This window comes from Macaca nemestrina, chromosome 19 (assembly GCF_043159975.1).
Source record: "Macaca nemestrina isolate mMacNem1 chromosome 19, mMacNem.hap1, whole genome shotgun sequence".
Taxonomy (NCBI): domain Eukaryota; kingdom Metazoa; phylum Chordata; class Mammalia; order Primates; family Cercopithecidae; genus Macaca; species Macaca nemestrina.
The window spans coordinates 40,167,946-40,173,945 of NC_092143.1; positions in this window are offsets into that span (position 1 = coordinate 40,167,946).

Consider the following 6,000-nt stretch of genomic DNA (forward strand, 5'->3'; position numbering starts at 1 on the left):
ATATGAAGTCAGTCTTTTAATAAGAGACAAATATTGCAACTTCTTGGAGCAATTTTGCTGAGTCGGCTGAACTGGTATAGAATGTCCTTGTTACATATATCTTCACTATAATATACCCACTTAGTAATTTAGTGCTTGAGACCATCAAAATTATTTTGCGTTGCCATGTATTAGATTTCCAGTAATGGAAAAAGCATCTTCACTGATCCATCTCTGCATGCACTGTAGTAGTTTAAATACTGTAACATTATTACACTTAAATACAAATGTTCTCAAAATATTTTTACTAACATTTAAGTTATTTAAATGTCTAAAGCTACTGAAGTAAAGGTGAATAAGGTGAGTCATTTTAAAATGGTTACTAGCCTGATCGATGGGCCAAGAAGATACTGGGGAAAAAGAAAGGGTCCCATAATTAGCCCATGGTCAGTGATAAATAGGCCTAAATACCTACTGGGAAGCCCTGGTTCACTACTAATAAGAAAGAGGACACTCTCTCTCAACTTTAGTTATAACAACAGTCACTACTAACATTTACTGCGCATTTACTCCATGCTAAGCAGTGTACCAAGCACTTCATATGTGTTACTTTCCATAACCTTTATAAGAACTCTATCAGGTACCTAGCGTTACATTTATTTTACCCATTTTATAGATTAAAAATATGAAACTTAAGGAAATTAATTAACTTTACCAAGATCTATTGGCTAATAAGAGTAGATCTCAGAGATTCAATGACACCAGGCCTCTCTCTCCACCTCTCATTTCTTCCCCTCCCCCCTCCCACCTCTCATTTCTGCCTCATTCTCAACATCAACTTTATTCCTCAGCCTCCTCCATGTGTCTGGAAATGGGCAAAAAAGGTTCTGGGGTGACATTTATAAAGTTACTGATCAAAGAAAAAGTCTCTAGTTTGCATACAAATCGCAGGGAAGATGTAGATTGGTCTGACTTAAGCCACATGCCCAACTCTGGGACAATCATTATGTCCAAGAAGGCTCCATGATTACCTGAATCCAGGGTCATATACCCACCCCCATGATCAATAAAACAGATGCTATGACTGGCAGCATTATCAGGTTCCATGATTGTAGTGGATCAGCATCCTAAAGGAAGTGGAGGGATGCCAGACAGCTAAAAACAGATACCCACTTTAGTAGCCTGTTGTGGGAGTGGTAAACGCCGGAGTGGAGAAGTGTCCAGGCAATGGTCAGTCTAGAGGAATTCCATAAAGAAGATGAAATGTCAGCTGGGCGCAGTAGCTCATGCCTGTAGTCCCAGCACTTTGAGAGGCTGAGGTGGGCAGATTGCTTGAGGCCAGGAGTTTGAGGCCAGCCTGGCCAACATGGCAAAACCCCATCTCTACTAAAAATACAAAAATTAACTAGGCATGGTGGCACACACCTGTGATCCCAGTTTCTTGGGAGGCTGAGGCAGGAGAATTACTTGAACCCAGGAGGCAGAGACTGCAGTGAGCAGAGATCGCACCACTGCACTCCAGCCTGGGTGACAAGGCAAGACTCTGTCTCAAAAAAAAAAAAAAAAAAAAAAAGTTGAAACATGAAGAAAGACATGAAGATGTTAAATAACATAATGCATTCAGAGATCTGCAAGTATTTTAGATGTGTCTGTATAGTAAGATGTGTATGGCAAGGGATAGAGATCTGAGATTAAAGGCTGTGAAGAACTTTGTACAATACCCTAAGGAGCTGGTGCTTCATTCTAAAAGCAAGGATAAAGTCATTGAAGGATTTTAAGAAAGGGGAAAATATGATGGGTTCTGATTGTAAGAAAGATTAGTCTTTGGATAAATATAAAAGGAAAGTTAGGAGTAGAAAAGTCAGTGAGAAAACCTACAATAGTCCAGGCAAGAGAAAGTGAGAAAATGAAGAGCAGTAGTTTGCAGTGAATGATCTCTGTGATTATCTTGGTGATCAAGAGATGGAGAGGAGCAGTGCTAGGGAGGCAGGGTTTAGGAAGGAAACTGAATCCTGATGGGATTAGATTGTTCATGCTGTCCATGATGCTCAAACACCTTCACGGCTGCCCCAACATGGCAGTGAACCAAAGGCACCCCTATAAGCAAACTGACCCCAAATCCTGCTGGTATCCCTAGCAGAAGCAGTGGCAACTACATTCCACCACCTACACACTTTGCATCTAAGCTGCTGGTTTCACTATTTATAAAGGACACTTTAACCCTTGGAAGTGGAATTATGAGTACAGAAACTTGTAGAGGTCTTTAATGAGAATTTAACAGAACTTTCTAGCTGTTAAAGGCAGCATGGCACATGAAAGCTGGGTCATTAGGGCAGACAGATCTGTTTGGCTCCTGACTCTGATACCTTAAGCTCTCTAAGCCTTGGTTTCCTCAGGAAATAGTTTGCTTGCAATAATTCCATTTATCTCTCAGGGGGGTTATGAGGACTAAAAATAATAATACAGGTGACAACAAAAAAAAACTTCACAATGTGGTTAGAAATGAACGTGTTTGAATCACTAATTTGTTTTGTTCAAGGGGGCACAGGAAGAAAAGTCAAAATATGGGCATTCATGCTTCTACCAACAAGTGAATTATTGCCCATACACACACACGTGCGCGCGCGCGCACACACACACATATATTTTATATATATATATATATATATTTTTTTTTTTTTTGAGAGAGAGAGGGTCTCACTCACTCTGTCGCCTAGGCTGGAGTGCAGTGGCGCAATCTCAGCTTACTACAACCTCTGCTTCCCAGGTTCAAGCGATTCTCCCACTTCAGAGTAGCTGAGATTACAGCCTCCAGAGTAGCTGGGATTACAGGTGCCCGCCACCAAGCCCAGCAATTTTTTTTGTATTTTTAGTAGAGATGGGGTTTCACCATGTTGGTCAGGCTGGTCTTGAACTCCTGACCTCAAGTGATGCACCCTCCTTGGCCTCACAAAGCGCTGGGATTGCAGACGTGAGCTACTGAGCCCAGCCATTGCCTCTTATTGTATTAAGGTGGCAGAATACAGTTGACTATGTCATAAACAGTGAGTTACTCATCCCAGTATGTGCATTGGAATTGAGGTGAATTAATTCATTTTCTGTAACATTTTCTAATAAATTGCATCTACTTATTGAACTTAAAATGGATAAAGTATCTCATAAAAATGTAAAGTTTTACTGTATTCATAGCCTTGTGGTTAAGATTATACTCCATAGCATATAGCAATAAATACATGTATTTAAATGGCAGACCATCACAGAAGAGATTATTCACAAATGAAGTTGTGAGAAATTTCAGCATTAAAGTAGCAGATAAAGTAGTGAAAATTTTAATTTAAGAACTCAGAATATATATATAGGTATAATTTTAAAGGGACTTGTGTTCCACCTGGCTAATGTTCTTTCTTGTTTGCCATTTTATATTAATCGGTTTGTTAATGTTCTTTAACCTCCTCTCTTACCTTTAAGATAAAAGGTAATGAACTAGCCTAATGCTTTGTATTCCCATAGTCACTTAGGTTAATAGTCTTCCTTTTCCTCTTCCACTTTCTTTAAATCTACTGAGATTTTTAGCAATAGTTCAGCCATAATTGTGACCTAGAAAAATTGTGAATAGAACAATAGGGCAATCACTTCGCTATGTATATGTGTATCAAAACATCATATTGTACGCTTTAAATATATACAACTTTTAAAAGAAAGGAAAATGTGGCATTTAGTTTTCTTTTTCAATGTATGTTAAGTGCCTAGAATGCAGCTGGCCCGAAGGAGGAGCTTAGAGGCAGGCAAAACAGAGCTTGGTCTGCATCCTGCTAGTCCGTGCCCTCCCATATGTAAATGAAGCCCTGGCAGAGGAAGTCCATCCATTGAAGTGCTTTCCAGTGAACTCTGCCATGTCTACTATTTAGTTCCTTCTAAATCTTACCCGGAAAATGGACGCTCATTTGGGGCTATTATAGTCAGTAATCTTTCATGATAAATAATCATAAATCAGATATGCAGAATATCTACTCTCCTCCTAAAGAAAAAAATAAGTAATTTCTTACCATGCCAGTCAATTGGTTTCTTTTTGCTCTAGTAGACTGGCTGAGAGCCATTAATAGAAGGAAATGCACATTGCAGGTAACTGGAAGGATAAATCTTTGTAAAATTAGTACAATAAACCTTTCTCAATTACAAATATACTGCATATAATTCTAATTCGGGTGACCCTGGCTTTAAGACTGCTGCTGAACTTATGATCCTTCCTACTTTGACACTATAGTAAAGACCAAACCCCATATTGATGACCATTAATTTCTCCAAGCAATGCTTCAGTATTTTGATTGCCAGCCTGATATGCTCACCAAGTATGATATGACAATAACTCAGCTGCCATGGTCTACAGGTGCACTTAGAGTAAGTGAATCTCTTTCAAGTTGCTCTACATTTTATTTTAGCATGTTTTCTGTGAACTTTTAAATGCCCTGCTCTTCACTGTGTCTGAGAAAAAGATGTGATGGAATGCATAGAGTGCCAAAACTGCTCAAAAAAGGTGAGATACTCCACCTCTTTGAAAAGGAAACATGAGAGTTTAACTTAACAGTAGGAGAAATGAATGTGAATGAGCAAACTTCCAAGTCCACTTGTCACACTCACAAACACAAGCTCAACTCTGAAGTTCAAGGAAATGTCTCTGGAGACTCGGAAGAGCACTGAGCCAATGTAATGGTATTTTTACAAATAAAATGGAATGATTTATCACATGAAAGACCCTACATTGTGTGATGGGGGGTGCCAAGGCCATGTTCCACTTCTTTGTCTAGTTGAATAGAGCAAGTCACCTTGGAAAGGGCCTTCCTAGTCAAAATATAATTTTAAAGGGCCTCTCTTATCTAATAGATACTCATGGCTCCAGAAATGTCTGTAACAGATTTTTTTTAATGTTCTAACAAAGGCGGGCCCTTGCAGCGTATAACTTTTGGCAGGAGAAGTTATACCAAGTTTAATGATTTTTCTCTAGGCTTTTTGAGAAGGAAGGAACAAAGACCTCAACACCTGCTCCCCAAAATTCAAAGTTAAGAAAAACAGAGTAGATCAGGATTGGCTGACCCAAGTTCTGCTGGCTGAGGAGATCTAAAGGATCTTAAAAGTAAAGTCACCACTGGGACTGAGCTGATGTCCAGTTCCAGCACAAGAATCTAAGGGTTCTGGTCCAGGCTGGAGCTAGAAGCACCTCTAAACTTGATTGCCTGGCACCATAATTCCTGCTTTGAAAATGCAATGGCTGAACACGCAAATTCAAACAACAATGAAAAGGCTCCAGTAATCAATCCTGTGGCACTACAAGCAGAACTTGGGTAAGCACAAGCATCATTCCAGGGTCTGTAAGAGTCAACGGTAACCTGCAAGGCTAGCCTTCAAATAAGATATAGAGCACCTGCAAAAGCAACAGCAGGGCTGACCTGTGTCTCCAATTATCACACCAGAATTTCAACTGATTAGAAAATTGGAAATGAAGGAAAGTCCATAGAATGAAAACATCAACTGCCTGTTAAAAGGTCATGTCAGGAATTGAATATTTAATTCAATATAAATTCAATAAATTCAACAATTCATTCAAAATAATTGGGTTTCTAATGAAATTAAGAAGCAATTCCAGGCCGGGCACGGTGGCTCACGCCTGTTACCCCAGCACTTTGGGAGGCCGAGGCCGGCGGATCACCTGAGCTCAGGAGTTGGAGAGCACCCTGAGCAATATGGTGAAACCTCGTCTCTACTAAACATACAAAAATTAGCCGGACGTGGTGGCACGCACCTGTAATCTCAGCTACTCAGGAGGCTGAGGCAGGAGAATCACTTGAACCTGGGAGGTGGAGGTTGCAGTGAGCCGAGTAGCACCATTGCACTCCAGCCTGGGCAACAAGAGTGAAACTCTGCCAAAAAAAAGGAAGAAGAAGAAGAAGAAGAAGAAGAAGAAGAAGAAGAAGAAGAAGAAGAAGAAGAAGAAGAAGAAGAAGAAGAAGCAGCAGCAGCAGCAAT